The sequence below is a fragment of the Ranitomeya imitator genome, chromosome 1, assembly GCF_032444005.1.
Source record: "Ranitomeya imitator isolate aRanImi1 chromosome 1, aRanImi1.pri, whole genome shotgun sequence".
Lineage (NCBI taxonomy): Eukaryota > Metazoa > Chordata > Amphibia > Anura > Dendrobatidae > Ranitomeya > Ranitomeya imitator.
Genome location: NC_091282.1, coordinates 826,837,114 through 826,858,120, shown reverse-complemented (window position 1 = coordinate 826,858,120; position 21,007 = coordinate 826,837,114).

Below are 21,007 nucleotides of genomic sequence, written 5' to 3'. Positions count from 1 at the left end.
GAGCTCAACGGGTGTTTTCTTGGACTTTTGTGGAAGCCCAGCCTGCCCGGTCTCAGATTTTTGACTTATTGCAGCTTGTGAAATGGTGGCTCCAACCTGAGACTTTATCCACAAGTCAGATAGTGGAGAGGGTGGTGGTCGACCGACTGGTGAGGGCTCTGCCAGCGGCCATTCAGCGTTGGGTGGGTCAAGGGGACCCGGGTACCCTAGACCAGGTTGTAGGCCTGGTAGAGCGATATAAGGCCACCCAGGACTTTATACGGGACACTGCTCCGCTTCGGCTGTCACGTAAGGCTCTGCCAGCTCAGGAGTCTGAGAAAAGTCCACGGCCCTCCACTGGGACAAGACCGGACCGAGTCCGTGCTGAGGGATTGTCTCGGAAAGAGAGTGACCACAGACCTGTGTCCCCTAAACTGGCTCCAAGGTTACCTCGTGCCACAGTCGTTACGTGTTGGCGGTGCCAAGAACCTGGACATGTGGTTGCTAATTGTCCCCTAACAACAGAACCCATGGACTGCGGGTATACCCACCGCGTGTCGATGTATGCCCAGCCAGTCTGCATTGCCACTACAGACCCTGCCGGTACCGAACCTCAGCTGTGCAGAGTGCTCGTTAACGGGTACCAAACGGATGCTCTCTTGGACTCGGGGAGCTTGGTGACCCTGGTACACGGGTCCTTGGTTGCTGGTGACAGTCCTATTGGACGAAAGGTGGGGGTAGTGTGCATACATGGGGACCTCCGAGAGTACCCAACTGCGGAGGTCACATTCTCCACCCCATGTGGAGAGATAAAACATGTGGTGGGAGTGGTAAAAACTCTTCCGTATGGGACTGTGTTGGGTAGAGACTTACCGTTGTTCTGGTCCCTCTGGGAGACCAGAGTTAACCCTCTCAGGGTAAAAAGCATTCCGGGTGCAGAACCCGAAGATCCCGAGTCAGGGATACCTGCCGTAGGGGTCGCCACGATAGGGACAGTGTGTAATCCCGATAGGTTTCCCCTAGAGGTATTGGCAGGGGAAGTGGAAGAGAATCCACCAATTCATGAGCTGGAGGTGTCACCTGGTAAGTTTGGGACTGCCCAGCTCCAGGATCCCACTCTGACCCGGGCAAGGGAAAGAGTAATCGAGGTAAATGGGGTGGCACAACAACCTGGTGCAGAAAAGGAGTTTCCCCGGATGGCGGTCATCCAGGAGTTACTGTACAGGGTTGACAAAATCCGGGATGAGGTGGTGGAACAACTGGTAGTGCCCCAACCCTATCGTCGGGCGGTGCTCGACATGGCTCACACTCACATGTTGGGGGGCACTTGGGGGCCAAAAAGACGTTAGAGCGCATATTACAGAGGTTCTTTTGGCCTGGTGTCTACGCTGAGGTTACAAAGTACTGTGACACTTGTCCTGAGTGTCAACTAACCTCACCCACCACAAACTACCGGAGTCCATTAGTACCTCTGCCCATCATAGAAGTACCCTTTGAGCGGATAGCGATGGATCTGGTGGGACCAATAGTAAAATCCGCCCGGGGCCATCAGCACATATTAGTAGTCGTAGACTACGCCACCCGGTATCCAGAGGCGATACCGCTCCGGCACACTTCGGCTAAACTAATAGCCCGTGAACTGTTTGCCATGTTTTGTCGTCTTGGGCTCCCCAAGGAGATCCTTACAGATCAGGGAACCCCTTTTATGTCTAAAGTGACTAGGGAGCTATGTAAATTGCTCCAAATTAAACAGTTGCGTACGTCAGTGTACCATCCACAAACCGATGGGTTGGTCGAGAGGTTTAATAAGACCCTCAAGGCCATGCTCAAAAAGGTGGTCGCCAAGGATGGGAAGGATTGGGATATGTTATTGCCATATTTAATGTTCGCCATACGCGAGGTACCGCAGGCGTCCACGGGGTTCTCCCCATTTGAGCTATTGTATGGCAGGCACCCGAGGGGGCTGCTGGATGTAGCCAAAGAGACGTGGGAACAGGAGCCCACTCCACATAAGTGTTATCGAATATGTGGCAAGTATGCAGGATCGGATTGCAGTCGTGCAACCCATCGTAAAGGAGCATCTGTTGGATGCCCAGGCCGCTCAGAGCCGTACCTATAATAAAAGGGCCACGGTCAGGTCCTTTAAAGAAGGAGACTGGGTGTTGGTACTAGTGCCCACCCCAGAGAGTAAACTCATGGCCAAGTGGCAAGGGCCGTATGAGATACGGGGAAAGGTGGGGGAAGTGAATTACAAAGTGTACCAACCCGGGAAAAGAAAACCCGAGCAGTTGTACCATGTAAACCTGCTAAAGGCCTGGAAGGACCGAGAATGTTTGGTCACAGATGCAACTACGGTCATACAATCGGAGGTCCCTCTGGCCCTGGCCAAGGACACAGCCAGGTGTGAGGTAAAAGTCAATGATGCCCTCACAAGACAGCAGCGGCGGGAGGCTCGAGCTTTGGTACAGCAGAATATGGATGTATTCTCAGAGCTGCCGGGGCGAACCTCAGTGATTCAGCATGACATTGTCACTGAGCCCCGGGTAAAGGTGCGGATGAAACCGTACCGAGTGCCAGAAGCCCGAAGGCAAGCCATCGCGGCCGAGGTAAAGCAAATGCTTCAGTTGGGAGTCATTGAGGAGTCCCGAAGTGAGTGGGCTAGCCCCATTGTACTTATACCAAAACCTGATGGGTCATTACGCTTCTGTAATGACTTTAGGAAGTTAAATGAAGTGTCAAAATTTGACCTGTATCCCATGCCACGGGTGGACGAGCTAATTGAGAGACTGGGGAAGGCCCAGTACTTCACCACGCTGGATCTCACGAAAGGTTACTGGCAGGTTCCCTTAACAGAGTCAGCGAAGGAAAAGACTGCTTTTATAACCCCAGAGGGTCTCTTTCAATACATTGTCTTACCTTTTGGGTTACATGGGGCTCCGGCCACATTCCAGAGGCTGATGGACATTGTGTTAGCACCACATAGAGATTACGCATCGGCCTATTTGGATGACATAGTTATCTTTAGTACCGACTGGGATACCCATCTGTCCCAGGTACAAGCAGTGCTAGAGTCTCTTAGAGCCGCAGGGTTAACAGCAAACCCAAAGAAATGTGCGATAGGTCTCACGGAAGCCCGGTACTTGGGATACGTGATCGGCCGGGGGGTTATCAAACCTCAAGTGAACAAAATTGAGGCCATTCAAAACTGGCCCAAGCCCTTAAGTTCCAAACAAGTGAGGGCATTCCTTGGCATCATTGGGTATTACCGTCGGTTTATACCCAATTTTGCTGGTAAATCGGCTTCCCTAACGGACCTGTTAAAAGGGAAGAAAACGGTGATGGTCAAGTGGAATCCTCAAGCAGAAGAAGCGTTCCAGTCTCTGAAGTTGGCGTTGTGTGGACAGCCGGTCCTCATCAGCCCCGACTTCAAGAAAACCTTTATTGTGCAAACCGATGCCTCAGAGGTAGGCTTAGGAGCTGTGCTGTCGCAAGAGGTGAACGGGGATGAGCATCCAGTCACCTATTTAAGCAGGCTGCTCCTTGCTTCAAAACCCCGGGGAATGAGGCTAAATATAGATCAATGATCTATATTTAGCTTCATTTGCGGTGAGGCGCCCTCTGCTGGATGTTCATAGATCGTGGGAACTTACCTAGAAAGCCTGGGAGCTGACATATATATATATATATATATATATATATATATATATATATATATATATATATATATATATATACCTATTCTATGTGTACACATTTATTCTACCTATTCTACTGTAAGCTGTCAGTGTGATTTTACTGTACACCGCACTGAATTACCGGCTTTTCTCTCTAACAGCGCTGCGTATTTCTCGCAAGTCACACTGCTTGTCCATGTGTAATCCGTATTTTTCACGCTTCCATAGACTTTCATTGGCGTATTTCTTGCGCAGTACGGTGACAAACGCAGCATGCTGCGATTTTGTGCGGCCGTAGAAAGCCGTATAATACTGATCAGTAAAATACGGCAGATAGGAGCAGGGGCATAGAGAATAATTGTGCCGTATTTTTTGCGAGTTTTACGGACGTAGTTTCTGTGCTCTTACGTCCGTAAAACTCGCAAGTGTGAAGCCGGCCTCACAGTATTATGGTCACCAGCACTCACTGATATAAAACCCCCCCACAATACTGACCTCTCCTCATCGTTCCCCAGCTGATCCCAGCTCTGCTCCGGTCTCAGCAGCAGCACTGCCCATCACACATCATGGAGCGCAATGAAGTGATGTCATCGCGCACCAGCTGTGTCAGAGGCAGAGGGGAATTATGGGGGAGGATGCATCATCTGACACCCTCTCCTGAATTATTGCTTTCAATTGTATCGGCATCTTTGATGCCAATACATTTGAATGTAGTGCGGGGGGTGGTGGTGGGGGCGGCGCTGGTGCCGGGCAGGTCCCCTAACTCACGGGTCCCACAGCTATTAGTGGCACGCCACTGGCTTCCTAGTCTGCCTGTCCCTAACACTGGCCCTGGAGGAAAGCATTTGTAAGTTATGTTATCACGCCCACAGGGCTGTGATAACATCTAAGTCACTCCTACTAGTCTGGGTACATTAAAGTCCCATTGCCTAGTCAAAGCCCTTATTTACATATCATAAACGGACTTAAACAGATCTTTAGAAAAAGTATTTCTAATGGATGCAATGTAAAAAAGGGACAGTTAGGCAGGGTCTGTGCATTTGTTTTTACCATCAGTGTGTCACCAATGTGGTCCTGGTGTCCGTTTTTACCATCAGTGTGTCACCAGTGTGGTCTGTGTCCGTTTTTACCATCAGTGTGTCACCAGTGTGGTCTGTGTGTCCGTTTTTACCATCAGTGTGTCACCAGTGTGGTCTGTGCGTTTGTTTTTACCATCAGTGTGTCACCAGTGTGGTCTGTGCGTTTGTTTTTATCATCAGTGAGTCACCAGTGTGGTCTGTGCGTCCGTTTTTACCATAAGTGTGTCACCAGTGTGGTCTGTGTGTCCGTTTTTACCATCAGTGTGTCACCAGTGTGGTCTGTGTGTCCGTTTTTACCATCAGTGTGTCACCAGTGTGGTCTGTGTCCGTTTTTACCATCAGTGTGTCACCAGTGTGGTCTATGCGTTTGTTTTTACCATCAGTGTGTCACCAGTGTGGTCTGTGCGTTTGTTTTTATCATCAGTGAGTCACCAGTGTGGTCTGTGCGTCCGTTTTTACCATAAGTGTGTCACCAGTGTGGTCTGTGTGTCCGTTTTTACCATCAGTGTGTCACCAGTGTGGTCTGTGTGTCCGTTTTTACAATCAGTGTGTCACCAGTGTGGTCTGTGCATTTGTTTTTACCATCAGTGTGTCACCAGTGTGGTCTGTGCGTTTGTTTTTACCATCAGTGTGTCACCAGTGTGGTCTGTGCGTTTGTTTTTACCATCAGTGTGTCACCAGTGTGGTCTGTGCGTTTGTTTTTACCATCAGTGTGTCACCAGTGTGGTCTGTGTGTCTGTTTTTACCATCAGTGTGTCACCAGTGTGGTCTGTGTGTCCGTTTTTACCATCAGTGTGTCACCAGTGTGGTCTGTTTGTCCGTTTTTACCATCAGTGTGTCACCAGTGTGGTCTCTGCGTTTGTTTTTACCATTAGTGTGTCACCAGTGTGGTCTGTGCGTTTGTTTTTACCATCAGTGTGTCACCAGTGTGGTCTGTGCGTTTGTTTTTATCATCAGTGTGTCACCAATGTCGTCTGTGTGTCCGTTTTTACCATCAGTGTGTCATCAGTGTTGTCTGTGTGTCCGTTTTTACCATCAGTGTGTCATCAGTGTTGTCTGTGTCCGTTTTTTGCCATTAGTGTGTCACCAGTGTTGTCTGTGTCCATTTTTGCCATCAGTGTGTCACCAGTGTGGTATGTGTCCGTTTTTACCATCAGTGTGTCACCAGTGTTATCTGTGTGTCCGTTTTTACCATCAGTGTGTCACCAGTGTGGTCTGTGCGTTTGTTTTTACCATCAGTGTGTCACCAGTGTTATCTGTATGTCCGTTTTTACCATCAGTGTGTCACCAGTGTTGCCTGTGTTCGTTTTTGCCATCAGTGTGTCACCATTGTTATCTGTGTGTCCTTTTTTACCGTCAGTGTGTCACCAGTGTTGTCTGTGTTCGTTTTTGCCATCAGTGTGTCACCAGTGTTATGTGTGTGTATGTTTTTGCTATCATTGTGTCACCAGTGTTGTCTGTATCCATTTTTGCCATCTGTCTGTTACCAGTGTGTCCGTTTTTGCCATCAGTGTGTCACCAGTGTTGTCTGTGTGCCCGTTTTTACCATCAGTGTTGCATCAGTGTTGTCTGTGTCCGTTATTGCTATCAGTGTGTTATCAGTGTTATCTGTGTCCGTTTTTGCCATTAGTGTGTCACCAGTGTGGTCTGTGCATTTGTTTTTATCATCAGTGTGTCAACAGTGTGGTCTGTGTGTCCGTTTTTACCATCAGTGAGTCACCAGTGTGGTCTGTGTGTCCGTTTTTACCATCAGTTTGTCACCAGTGTGGTCTGTGCATTTGTTTTTACCATCAGTGTGTCACCAGTGTGGTCTGTGCGTTTGTTTTTACCATCAGTGTGTCAGCAGTGTGGTCTGTGCGTTTGTTTTTACCATCAGTGTGTCACCAGTGTGGTCTCTGCGTTTGTTTTTACCATCAGGGTGTCACCAGTGTTGTCTGTGTCTGTTTTTACCATCAGTGTGTCACCAGTGTGGTCTGTGTGTCTGTTTTTACCATCAGTGTGTCACCAGTGTGGTCTGTGTGTCCGTTTTTACCATCAGTGTGTCACCAGTGTGGTCTATGTGTTTGTTTTTATCATCAGTGTGTCACCAGTGTGGTCTGTGTGTCCGTTTTTACCATCAGTGTGTCACCAGTGTGGTCTGTGTGTCCGTTTTTACCATCAGTGTGTCACCAGTGTGGTCTGTGCGTTTGTTTTTACCATCAGTGTGTCACCAGTGTGGTCTCTGCGTTTGTTTTTACCATCAGGGTGTCACCAGTGTGGTCTGTGTGTTTGTTTTTACCATCAGTGTGTCACCAGTGTGGTCTGTGTGTCTGTTTTTACCATCAGTGTGTCACCAGTGTGGTCTGTGTGTCCGTTTTTACCATCAGTGTGTCACCAGTGTGGTCTGTGCGTTTGTTTTTACCATCAGTGTGTCACCAGTGTGGTCTGTGCGTTTGTTTTTACCATCAGTGTGTCACCAGTGTGGTCTGTGTGTCCGTTTTTACCATCAGTGTGTCACCAGTGTGGTCTGTGCGTTTGTTTTTACCATCAGTGTGTCACCAGTGTGGTCTGTGCATTTGTTTTTACCATCAGTGTGTCACCAGTGTGGTCTGTGCGTTTGTTTTTACCATCAGTGTGTCACCAGTGTGGTCTGTGTGTCCGTTTTTACCATCAGTGTGTCACCAGTGTGGTCTGTGTGTCCGTTTTTACCATCAGTGTGTCATCAGTGTGGTCTGTGCGTTTGTTTTTATCATCAGTGTGTCACCAGTGTGGTCTGTGCATTTGTTTTTACCATCAGTGTGTCACCAGTGTGGTCTGTGTCCGTTTTTACCATCAGTGTGTCACCAGTGTGGTCTGTGTGTCCGTTTTTACCATCAGTGTGTCACCAGTGTGGTCTGTGCGTTTGTTTTTACCATCAGTGTGTCACCAGTGTGGTCTCTGCGTTTGTTTTTACCATCAGGGTGTCACCAGTGTTGTCTGTGTCTGTTTTTACCATCAGTGTGTCACCAGTGTGGTCTGTGTGTCTGTTTTTACCATCAGTGTGTCACCAGTGTGGTCTGTGTGTCCGTTTTTACCATCAGTGTGTCACCAGTGTGGTCTATGTGTTTGTTTTTATCATCAGTGTGTCACCAGTGTGGTCTGTGTGTCCGTTTTTACCATCAGTGTGTCACCAGTGTGGTCTGTGTGTCCGTTTTTACCATCAGTGTGTCACCAGTGTGGTCTGTGCGTTTGTTTTTACCATCAGTGTGTCACCAGTGTGGTCTCTGCGTTTGTTTTTACCATCAGGGTGTCACCAGTGTGGTCTGTGTCCGTTTTTACCATCAGTGTGTCACCAGTGTGGTCTGTGTGTTTGTTTTTACCATCAGTGTATCACCAGTGTGGTCTGTGTGTCCGTTTTTACCATCAGTGTGTCACCAGTGTGGTCTGTGTGTCCGTTTTTACCATCAGTGTGTCACCAGTGTGGTCTATGTGTTTGTTTTTATCATCAGTGAGTCACCAGTGTGGTCTGTGTCCGTTTTTACCATCAGTGTGTCATCAGTGTGGTCTGTGTGTCCGTTTTTACCATCAGTGTGTCACCAGTGTGGTCTGTGTGTCCATTTTTACCATCAGTGTGTCACCAGTGTGGTCTGTGTCCGTTTTTACCATCAGTGTGTCACCAGTGTTGTCTCTGTCCGTTTTTACCATCAGTGTGTCACCAGTGTTGTCTCTGTCCGTTTTTACCATCAGTGTGTCACCAGTGTTGTCTCTGTCCGTTTTTACCATCAGTGTGTCACCAGTGTGGTCTGTGTGTCCGTTTTTACCATCAGTGTGTCACCAGTGTGGTCTGTGCGTTTGTTTTTACCATCAGTGTGTCACCAGTGTGGTCTGTGTGTCCGTTTTTACCATCAGTGTGTCACCAGTGTGGTCTGTGCGTTTGTTTTTACCATCAGTGTGTCACCAGTGTGGTCTGTGTGTCCGTTTTTACCATCAGTGTGTCACCAGTGTGGTCTGTGTGTCCGTTTTTACCATCAGTGTGTCACCAGTGTGGTCTGTGCGTTTGTTTTTACCATCAGTGTGTCACCAGTGTGGTCTCTGCGTTTGTTTTTACCATCAGTGTGTCACCAGTGTGGTCTGTGTCTGTTTTTACCATCAGTGTGTCACCAGTGTGGTCTGTGTCCGTTTTTACCATCAGTGTGTCACCAGTGTGGTCTGTGCGTTTGTTTTTACCATCAGTGTGTCACCAGTGTTGTCTCTGTCCGTTTTTACCATCAGTGTGTCACCAGTGTGGTCTGTGCGTTTGTTTTTACCATCAGTGTGTCACCAGTGTGGTCTGTGTCTGTTTTTACCATCAGTGTGTCACCAGTGTGGTCTGTGTCCGTTTTTACCATCAGTGTGTCACCAGTGTGGTCTGTGCGTTTGTTTTTACCATCAGTGTGTCACCAGTGTTGTCTCTGTCCGTTTTTACCATCAGTGTGTCACCAGTGTGGTCTGTGCGTTTGTTTTTACCATCAGTGTGTCACCAGTGTGGTCTGTGTCTGTTTTTACCATCAGTGTGTCACCAGTGTGGTCTGTGTCCGTTTTTACCATCAGTGTGTCACCAGTGTGGTCTGTGCGTTTGTTTTTACCATCAGTGTGTCACCAGTGTGGTCTGTGCGTTTGTTTTTACCATCAGTGTGTCACCAGTGTGGTCTGTGTCTGTTTTTACCATCAGTGTGTCACCAGTGTGGTCTGTGTCCGTTTTTACCATCAGTGTGTCACCAGTGTATCGTCTATGCGTTTGTTTTTACCATCAGTGTGTCACCAGTGTGGTCTGTGCGTTTGTTTTTACCATCAGTGTGTCACCAGTGTGGTCTGTGTGTCCGTTTTTACCATCAGTGTGTCACCAGTGTGGTCTGTGTGTCCGTTTTTACCATCAGTGTGTCACCAGTGTGGTCTGTGCGTTTGTTTTTACCATCAGTGTGTCACCAGTGTGGTCTGTGTCCGTTTTTACCATCAGTGTGTCACCAGTGTGGTCTGTGTGTCCGTTTTTACCATCAGTGTGTCACCAGTGTGGTCTGTGCGTTTGTTTTTATCATCAGTGAGTCACCAGTGTGGTCTGTGTGTCCGTTTTTACCATCAGTGTGTCACCAGTGTGGTCTGTGTGTCCGTTTTTACCATCAGTGTATCACCAGTGTGGTCTGTGCGTTTGTTTTTACCATCAGTGTGTCACCAGTGTGGTCTGTGTGTCCGTTTTTACCATCAGTGTGTCACCAGTGTGGTCTGTGTGTCCGTTTTTACCATCAGTGTGTCACCAGTGTGGTCTGTGTGTCCGTTTTTACCATCAGTGTGTCACCAGTGTGGTCTGTGCGTTTGTTTTTACCATCAGTGTGTCACCAGTGTGGTCTGTGTGTCCGTTTTTACCATCAGTGTGTCACCAGTGTGGTCTGTGCGTTTGTTTTTACCATCAGTGTGTCACCAGTGTGGTCTGTGCATTTGTTTTTACCATCAGTGTGTCACCAGTGTGGTCTGTGCGTTTGTTTTTACCATCAGTGTGTCACCAGTGTTGCCTGTGTCCGTTTTGCTATGAGTGTGTCACCAGTGTTGTCTGTGTTCGTTTTTGCCATCAGTGTGTCACCAGTGTTATCTGTATGTCCGTTTTTACCATCAGTGTGTCACCAGTGTTGCCTGTGTCCGTTTTGCTATGAGTGTGTCACCAGTGTTGTCTGTGTTCGTTTTTGCCATCAGTGTGTCACCATTGTTATCTGTGTGTCCGTTTTTACCATCAGTGTGTCATCAGTGTTGTCTGTGTCCGTTTTTGCTATCAGTGTGTCACCAGTGTTATCTGTGTGTCCGTTTTTACCATCAGTGTGTCATCAGTGTTGTCTGTGTCCGTTTTTGCCATCTGTGTGTTACCAGTGTGCCCATCAGTGTGTCACCAGTGTTATCTGTGTGTCCGTTTTTACCATCAGTGTGTCAACAGTGTTGCCTGTGTCCGTTTTTGCCATCAGTGTGTCACCAGTGTTGTCTGTGTGCCCGTTTTTACCATCAGTGTTGCATCAGTGTTTTCTGTGTCCGTTATTGCTATCAGTGTGTCACCAGTGTGGTCTGTGTCCGTTTTTACCATCAGTGTGTCACCAGTGTTGTCTGTATCCGTTTTTGCCATCAGTGTGTCACCAGTGTTGTCTGTGTGTCCGTTTTTACCAGCAGTGTGTTATCAGTGTTATGTGTCCGTTCTTGCTATCAGTGTGTCACCAGTGTTGTCTGTGTCCGTTTTTGCCATCAGTGTGTCACCAGTGTTATCTGTGTGCCCGTTTTTACCATCAGTGTGTCACCAGTGTGGTCTTTGTGTCCGTTTTTACCATCAGGGTGTCACCAGTGTCGTCTGTGTCCGTTTTTGCCATTTGTGTGTCACCAGTGTTGTCTGTGTCCGTTTTTGCCATCAGTGTGTCACCAGTGTTATCTGTGTGTCCGTTTTTACCATCAGTGTGTCACCAGTGTTGTCTGTGTTCGTTTTTGCCATCAGTGTGTCACCAGTGTTATCTGTGTGTCCGTTTTTACCATCAGTGTGTCAACAGTGTTGCCTGTGTCCGTTTTTGCCATCAGTGTGTCACCAGTGTTGTCTGTGTGCCCGTTTTTACCATCAGTGTTGCATCAGTGTTTTCTGTGTCCGTTATTGCTATCAGTGTGTCACCAGTGTGGTCTGTGTCCGTTTTTACCATCAGTGTGTCACCAGTGTTGTCTGTGTGTCCGTTTTTACCAGCAGTGTGTTATCAGTGTTATGTGTCCGTTCTTGCTATCAGTGTGTCACCAGTGTTATCTGTGTGCCCGTTTTTACCATCAGTGTGCCACCAGTGTGGTCTGTGTGCCCGCTTTTACCATCAGTGTGTTACCAGTGTGGTCTGTGTGTCTGTTTTTACCATCAGTGTGTCACCAGTGTGGTCTTTGTGTCCGTTTTTACCATCAGGGTGTCACCAGTGTCGTCTGTGTCCGTTTTTGCCATTTGTGTGTCACCAGTGTTGTCTGTGTCCGTTTTTGCCATCAGTGTGTCACGAGTGTTGTCTGTGTCCGTTTTTGCCATCAGTGTGTCACCAGTGTGGTCTGTGTGCCCTTTTTACCACCAGTGTGGTCTGTGTGTCCGTTTTTACCATCAGTGTGTCACCAGTGTTATCTGTGTGTCCGTTTTTACCATCAGTGTGTCACCAGTGTGGTCTGTGCGTTTGTTTTTACCATCAGTGTGTCACCAGTGTTATCTGTGTGTCCGTTTTTACCATCAGTGTGTCACCAGTGTTGTCTGTGTGCCCGTTTTTACCATCAGTGTCACCAGTGTGGTCTGTGTCCGTTTTTGCCATTAGTGTGTCACCAGTGTTGTCTGTATGTCCGTTTTTACAATCAGTGTGTCAACAGTGTTGCCTGTGTTCGTTTTTGCCATCAGTGTGTCACCATTGTTATCTGTGTGTCCGTTTTTACCATCAGTGTGTCACCAGTGTGGTCTGTGTTTGTTTTTATCATCAGTGAGTCACCAGTGTGGTCTGTGTGTCCGTTTTTACCATCAGTGTGTCACCAGTGTGGTCTGTGCCTTTGTTTTTACCATCAGTGTGTCATCAGTGTGGTCTGTGTGTCCGTTTTTACCATCAGTGTGTCACCAGTGTGGTCTGTGTGTCCGTTTTTTTACCATCAGTGTGTCACCAGTGTGGTCTGTGTCCGTTTTTACCATCAGTGTGTCACCAGTGTGGTCTGTGTCCGTTTTTACCATCAGTGTGTCACCAGTGTTGTCTCTGTCCGTTTTTACCATCAGTGTGTCACCAGTGTGGTCTGTGCGTTTGTTTTTACCATCAGTGTGTCACCAGTGTGGTCTGTGTGTCCGTTTTTACCATCAGTGTGTCACCAGTGTGGTCTGTGCGTTTGTTTTTACCATCAGTGTGTCACCAGTGTGGTCTCTGCGTTTGTTTTTACCATTAGTGTGTCACCAGTGTGGTCTGTGTGTCCGTTTTTACCATCAGTGTGTCACCAGTGTTGTCTCTGTCCGTTTTTACCATCAGTGTGTCACCAGTGTGGTCTGTGCGTTTGTTTTTACCATCAGTGTGTCACCAGTGTGGTCTGTGTCTGTTTTTACCATCAGTGTGTCACCAGTGTGGTCTGTGTCCGTTTTTACCATCAGTGTGTCACCAGTGTGGTCTGTGCGTTTGTTTTTACCATCAGTGTGTCACCAGTGTGGTCTATGCGTTTGTTTTTACCATCAGTGTGTCACCAGTGTGGTCTGTGCGTTTGTTTTTACCATCAGTGTGTCACCAGTGTGGTCTGTGTGTCCGTTTTTACCATCAGTGTGTCACCAGTGTGGTCTGTGTGTCCGTTTTTACCATCAGTGTGTCACCAGTGTGGTCTGTGCGTTTGTTTTTATCATCAGTGTGTCACCAGTGTTGTCTGTGTGTCCGTTTTTACCATCAGTGTGTCACCAGTGTGGTCTGTGCGTTTGTTTTTATCATCAGTGTGTCACCAGTGTGGTCTGTGTGTCCGTTTTTACCATCAGTGTGTCACCAGTGTGGTCTGTGCATTTGTTTTTACCATCAGTGTGTCACCAGTGTGGTCTGTGTGTCCGTTTTTACCATCAGTGTGTCACCAGTGTGGTCTGTGTCCGTTTTTACCATCAGTGTGTCATCAATGTGGTCTGTGTGTCCGTTTTTACCATCAGTGTGTCACCAGTGTGGTCTGTGTCCGTTTTTACCATCAGTGTGTCACCAGTGTGGTCTGTGTGTCCGTTTTTACCATCAGTGTGTCACCAGTGTGGTCTGTGTGTCCGTTTTTACCGTCAGTGTCACCAGTGTTGTCTGTGTGTCCGTTTTTGCTATCATTGTGTCACCAGTGTTGTCTGTATCCATTTTTGCCATCTGTCTGTTACCAGTGTGCCCGTTTTTACCATTAGTGTGTCATCAGTGTTGTCTGTGTCCGTTTTTGCCATCAGTGTGTCACCAGTGTTGTCTGTGTGCCCGTTTTTACCATCAGTGTTGCATCAGTGTTGTCTGTGTCCGTTATTGCTATCAGTGTGTTATCAGTGTTATATGTGTCCGTTTTTGCCATCAGTGTGTCACCAGTGTTGTCTGTGTGCCCGTTTTTACCATCAGTGTGTCACCAGTGTTGTCTGTGTCCGTTTTTGCCATCTGTGTGTTACCAGTGTGTCCATTAGTGTGTCATCAGTGTTGTCTGTGTCCGTTTTTGCTATCAGTGTGTCACCAGTGTTATCTGTATGTCCGTTTTTACCATCAGTGTGTCAACAGTGTTGCCTGTGTCCGTTTTTGCCATCTGTGTGTTACCAGTGTGCCCATTAGTGTGTCATCAGTGTTGTCTGTGTCCGTTTTTGCTATCAGTGTGTCACCAGTGTTGTCTGTGTCCGTTTTTGCCATCTGTGTGTTACCAGTGTGCCCATCAGTGTGTCACCATTGTTATCTGTGTGTCCGTTTTTACCATCAGTGTGTCACCAGTGTTGTCTGTGTTCGTTTTTGCCATCAGTGTGTCACCAGTGTTGTCTGTGTCCGTTTTTACCATCAGTGTGTCAACAGTGTTGCCTGTGTCCGTTTTTGCCATCAGTGTGTCACCAGTGTTGTCTGTGTGCCCGTTTTTACCATCAGTGTTGCATCAGTGTTTTCTGTGTCCGTTATTGCTATCAGTGTGTCACCAGTGTGGTCTGTGTCCGTTTTTACCATCAGTGTGTCACCAGTGTTGTCTGTATCCGTTTTTGCCATCAGTGTGTCACCAGTGTTGTCTGTGTGTCCGTTTTTACCAGCAGTGTGTTATCAGTGTTATGTGTCCGTTCTTGCTATCAGTGTGTCACCAGTGTTATCTGTGTGCCCGTTTTTACCATCAGTGTGCCACCAGTGTGGTCTGTGTGCCCGCTTTTACCATCAGTGTGTTACCAGTGTGGTCTGTGTGTCTGTTTTTACCATCAGTGTGTCACCAGTGTGGTCTTTGTGTCCGTTTTTACCATCAGGGTGTCACCAGTGTCGTCTGTGTCCGTTTTTGCCATTTGTGTGTCACCAGTGTTGTCTGTGTCCGTTTTTGCCATCAGTGTGTCACGAGTGTTGTCTGTGTCCGTTTTTGCCATCAGTGTGTCACCAGTGTGGTCTGTGTGCCCTTTTTACCACCAGTGTGGTCTGTGTGTCCGTTTTTACCATCAGGGTGTCACCAGTGTTGTCTCTGTCCGTTTTTCCCATCAGTGTGTCACGAGTGTTGTCTGTGTCCGTTTTTGCCATCAGTGTGTCACCAGTGTGGTCTGTGTGCCCGTTTTTACCATCAGTGTGTCACCAGTGTGGTCTGTGTCCGTTTTTACCATAAGTGTGTCACCAGTGTGGTCTGTGTCCGTTTTGCTATGAGTGTGTCACCAGTGTTGTCTGTGTTCGTTTTTGCCATCAGTGTGTCACCAGTGTGGTCTGTGTCCGTTTTTACCATCAGTGTGTCACCAGTGTGGTCGGTGTCCGTTTTGCTATGAGTGTCACCAGTGTTGTCTGTGTGCCCGTTTTTGCCATCAGTGTGTCACCAGTGTGGTCTGTGTCCGTGTTTACCATCAGTGTGTCACCAGTGTGGTCTGTGTCCGTTTTGCTATGAGTGTCACCAGTGTTGTCTGTGTGCCCGTTTTTACCATCAGTGTGTCACCAGTGTTATCTGTGTGTCTGTTTTTACCATCAGTGTGTCACCAGTGTGGTCTGTGTGCCCGTTTTTACCATCAGTGTGTCACCAGTGTGGTCTGTGTCCGTTTTTACCATCAGTGTGTTATCAGTGTTATGTGTCCGTTCTTGCTATCAGTGTGTCACCAGTGTTGTCTGTGTCCGTTTTTGCCATCAGTGTGTCACCAGTGTTATCTGTGTGCCCGTTTTTACCATCAGTGTGCCACCAGTGTGGTCTATGTGCCGGCTTTTACCATCAGTGTGTTACCAGTGTGGTCTTTGTGTCCGTTTTTACCATCAGGGTGTCACCAGTGTCGTCTGTGTCCGTTTTTGCCATTTGTGTGTCACCAGTGTTGTCTGTGTCCGTTTTTGCCATCAGTGTGTCACCAGTGTTGTCTGTGTTCGTTTTTACCATCAGTGTGTCACCAGTGTGGTCTGTGTCCGTTTTGCTATGAGTGTCACCAGTGTGGTCTGTGTCCGTTTTTACCATCAGTGTGTCACCAGTGTGGTCTGTGTCCGTTTTGCTATGAGTGTGTCACCAGTGTGGTCTGTGTCCGTTTTTGCCATCAGTGTGTCACCAGTGTTGTCTGTGTGTCCGTGTTTACCATCAGTGTGTCACCAGTGTTGTCTGTGTTCGTTTTTACCATCAGTGTGTCACCAGTGTTATCTGTGTCCGTTTTGCTATGAGTGTGTCACCAGTGTTGCCTGTGTCCGTTTTTGCTACGAGTGTGTCACCAGTGTTATCTGTGTCCGTTTTGCTATGAGTGTGTCACCAGTGTTATCTGTGTGTCCGTTTTTACCATCAGTGTGTCACCAGTGTGGTCTGTGTCCGTTTTGCTATGAGTGTCACCAGTGTGGTCTGTGTCCGTTTTGCTATGAGTGTGTCACCAGTGTTGTCTGTGTCCGTTTTTGCCATCAGTATGTCACCAGTGTTATCTGTGTGCCCGTTTTTACCATCAGTGTGTCACCAGTGTGGTCTGTGTGCCCTTTTTACCACCAGTGTGGTCTGTGTGTCCGTTTTTACCATCAGGGTGTCACCAGTGTTGTCTCTGTCCGTTTTTCCCATCAGTGTGTCACCAGTGTTGTCTGTGTGTCCGTGTTTACCATCAGTGTGTCACCAGTGTGGTCTGTGTCCGTTTTTACCATCAGTGTGTCACCAGTGTTATCTGTGTCCGTTTTGCTATGAGTGTGTCACCAGTGTTATCTGTGTGTCCGTTTTTACCATCAGTGTGTCAACAGTGTTGCCTGTGTCCGTTTTTGCTACGAGTGTGTCACCAGTGTTATCTGTGTCCGTTTTGCTATGAGTGTGTCACCAGTGTTATCTGTGTGTCCGTTTTTACCATCAGTGTGTCACCAGTGTTGTCTGTGTCCATTTTTGCCATCTGTGTGTTACCAGTGTGCCCATTAGTGTGTCATCAGTGTTGCCTGTGTCCGTTATTGCTATCAGTGTGTTATCAGTGTTATCTGTGTCCGTTTTTGCCATCAGTGTGTCACCAGTGTGGTCTGTGTCCGTTTTTACCATCAGTTTGTCACCAGTGTTGTCTGTATCCGTTTTTGCCATCAGTGTGTCACCAGTGTTGTCTGTGTGTCCGTTTTTACCAGCAGTGTGTTATCAGTGTTATGTGTCCGTTCTTGCTATCAGTGTGTCACCAGTGTTGTCTGTGTGTCCGTTTTTACCAGCAGTGTGTTATCAGTGTTATGTGTCCGTTTTTGCCATCAGTGTGTCACCAGTGTTATCTGTGTGCCCGTTTTTACCATCAGTGTGCCACCAGTGTGGTCTGTGTGCCCGCTTTTACCATCAGTGTGTCACCAGTGTGGTCTGTGTGTCCGTTTTTACCATCCGGGTGTCACCAGTGTCGTCTGTGTCCGTTTTTGCCATTTGTGTGTCACCAGTGTTGTCTGTGTCCGTTTTTGCCATCAGTGTGTCATCAGTGTTGTCTGTGTCCATTTTTACCATCAGTGTGTCACCAGTGTGTTCTGTGTGCCCTTTTTACCACCAGTGTGGTCTGTGTGTCCGTTTTTACCATCAGGGTGTCACCAGTGTTGTCTGTGTCCGTTTTTGCCATCAGTGTGTCACCAGTGTTGTCTGTGTCTATTTTTGCCATCAGTGTGGTCTGTGTGTCCGTTTTTATCATCAGTATGTCACCAGTGTGGTCTGTGTCCGTTTTTACCATCAGTGTGTCACCAGTGTGGTCTGTGTCCGTTTTTACCATCAGTGTGTCACCAGTGTGGTCTGTGTCCGTTTTTATCATCAGTGTGTCACCAGTGTTGTCTGTGTCCGTTTTTACCATCAGTGTGTCACCAGTGTTGTCTGTGTCCGTTTTTATCATCAGTGTGTCACCAGTGTTGTCTGTGTCCGTTTTTATCATCAGTGTGTCACCAGTGTGGTCTGTGTCCGTTTTTACCATCAGTATGTCACCAGTGTTGTCTGTGTCCGTTTTTATCATCAGTGTGTCACCAGTGTGGTCTGTGTCCGTTTTTACCATCAGTGTGTCACCAGTGTTGTCTGTGTCCGTTTTTATCATCAGTGTGTCACCAGTGTGGTCTGTGTGTCCTTTTTATCATCAGTGTGTCACCAGTGTGGTCTGTGTCCGTTTTTACCATCAGTGTGTCACCAGTGTGGTCTGTGTCCGTTTTTGCCATCAGTGTGTCACCAGTGTTGTCTGTGTCTATTTTTGCCATCAGTGTGGTCTGTGTGTCCGTTTTTATCATCAGTATGTCACCAGTGTGGTCTCTGTGTCCGTTTTTACCATCAGTGTGTCACCAGTGTGGTCAGTGTGCCTGTTTTTACCATCAGTGTAAAAATACAAATAGAGAAAAATACCAGCACATCTGTCACGTCTTCAGATACTTATCTGTCCAGCCGGCACACTCCCGACGATGTCCCTAGTTGTTTTGCGCCCAGATTCTCGGGCTCACGGCACTTCGGCGGCTCGCGCATGCGCAGATGCGCTTCTTCCGCCGCTATGGTTTCTGGGAGGCCATGACCCCAACATGGCGGCGCCCATCGGGTATTTCAGTCCGGCGTCTACTCTGGTGTATCTATTGCGGTTACGTTCGCATCCTTGCTGGCGCTCTCCCTCGTTCTCAGGCTCCCTGTCACTGTTTTTTCTACTTAGTGTCAGCCGTGCCTTTTCCGTGTCTCAGTCATTCCTGTCCTGTGCCTCAGCCTTGCTTGTCCTGTGTCTCTGCCGTACTTGCCCTGTGTCTGAGCTGTGCCTGCCTGGTGTCTAGTCTTGTCTGCCAGTTCCGCCCTTACCTGCCAGTCATTACTATTTTCATTTTCCCTTTTTGCAGCATCGTGCCGCTGTGGTCTCCGGCCCTCCTGGTTCCACATGTCTCCCATATTCCTCTGTTTCCGGTTGTTCTCCATTTCCTATCCATTCCTTCTATACCCCGGTCTCTTCTCTTCCTTGACCTGCCCTTAGTCGCACCTTTCGCTCCGGCAGTTGTGGTTACATCCCCCTTGGGCCTGCTCCAAACACTCCCTGTATAGGGGGTGGATCCATCTGGTCCGCTCATCCTCGGGGGCTTTGGAGCCGCGATCCAGAGGGTCCACTTTTGGGTTTTTCCCCTAGAACCCTAACAACATCCAAGATAGTGTGAACAGGCACCAACCAAAAAAAGCATATACGGTAAGTTGAAAAACTATAAAGGTTGCACCATGATTTACCAAGAATGATTACAACATTGAAAATGCATTACTGCCATAGAAAAACATTATATAAAGTGCTATATAATGTACACATGAAATATTTATCTGCAAAAAATTGATATGAAAAAAGGAAGGTACTTAATATTAAGTCTTTTTGGACATGTGCACTCCCATCAGCCACAGGTGATTTTAAGTAGTTAGCTGGTCCACTCCTGACCCATAAGGCTGCCGTCACACTAGCAGTATGTGATCAGTATTTTACATCAGTATTTGGAAGCCAAAACCAGGAGTGGGTGATAAATACAGAAGTGGTGCATATGTTTCTATTATACTTTTCCTCCGATTGTTCCACTCCTGGTTTTGGCTTACAAATACTGATGTAATATACTGACCAAATACTGCTAGTGTGATGGCAGCCTAAGTCATAGGCATTTTTGCCCAGTAGAGGTGACAAAACAGGATAGGGAGCCAATTAACTAAGGGCGCCTTGACGTGGCAATTGGGCTCACATATATTGGCCAATCTATGTGCTAAGAACCTTCCTTTTGTTCTAGAGTAATCATTCTTGGTAAGGCCTGATATTTCCGCTCCATGGTGGCCTGAACTAAAATGAACTTTTCAGTGTGGCAGAATGCCAGCTGATTTTCCCACCCTGAAGAGTTCATTTGAGTTCATGCCGCCAGGGAGCGCAGCTTCGGTGACATCACCGCTAGTCACTGAAGCTCAGCTCCCAGCATTTCATTCATTCACCAGTAGTTAGCAGCGCTCAAGGTTGTAAACTCTGAATTCCCCTAGATATGCATTACTGCGTGGGACTGACTGTACGCTGGACAGGTATGGTATATTGTTGGTTTATTATTTTGACATTTTTTCCAGGAGATCGAGGGCTTCGCTTGGAATGGCAGACTAATAAAGATGGAAAAAATGTGTATATTGTTTTATTTCATGAACATACTTTTTTTTTTACTGAACTATAGGATTAGTAATGGATAGGTGTTGTAAGGATTCTGGACTTTCCTGGTGCCTGTTCGCCCTGATCCAAGATGGAGTCTTGGATCTCGCCCTGTCATGGAAGTTCCTGTCTGTCCTGACTATTTAAGTCCGGGTCATGTGTGCTAAGGTGCCTGAGTATTTTGTGCTGCTGGATCCTGAGCTTCTGCTGGCTTGCTGGTGAACTCCCTGCTTCTGCTCCTCACTACTCGGTGGTCTGCATTCAGCTACCTCTGGAACTTCTGCAACGGGCTGCGCACCTGTGGAAGTATCTTCCTTGTTTGCAAAACTTTTCCCAGTGTTGTGCCTCTTTGCACAACCACACCAAGTGAGCAAGATTCAAGTTGTGCTTGTCTCATCCAGGAATATTTACTCATTTGCTACGCTTAGATAGCGCTCTCTCTCTTTTTCGCTCATCCTCTTTCCCAGGACGTCATTCACACAACGCCTCATCTGCGAATTATTGGACTGCTACTAACAAGTACTGGCACATGTGTGTTCAAGTTTTGCTGGACTTCCTCATTTAAGTACTGGGTGCATTCGCACTAATAACCTTATCGGACTTCCTTATTTAAATATCTGTTTGCCTCTCCGTTTGCTGTGATTTACTATATTGTGCTGAGGACCTCGTCACTGTAGCAGGAATATCTGTATTATGTTCTGTTTGCTATTATTTACTATATAGAGCTGATCTCGTTACAATTGCAGAAATATCTGTGTTTACTCTGTTTACATTTCTGTTTTGAGTAAAAATATTCTTTTCTGCAACTTTGTTCTCGGACTGGCTTTATCCCATGCTGTAAGATTCCATAGTATCCATATAATTATTACAGGTGTCTTATTGCCAAATCTCCATTACTAAACTGGCTTAATCTCACCTTACAATAGGAAGGTGACATTAACCCCTCATTACCCCACTTGCCACGGCTACAGGGCAAGTGGGAAGAACAGGGCAAAGCTCCAGAATTGCGGTATCTAATAGATGCGCCTTTTCTGGGCAGCTGCAGGCTGCTGTTTTTAGGCTGGGGGGCCCATATC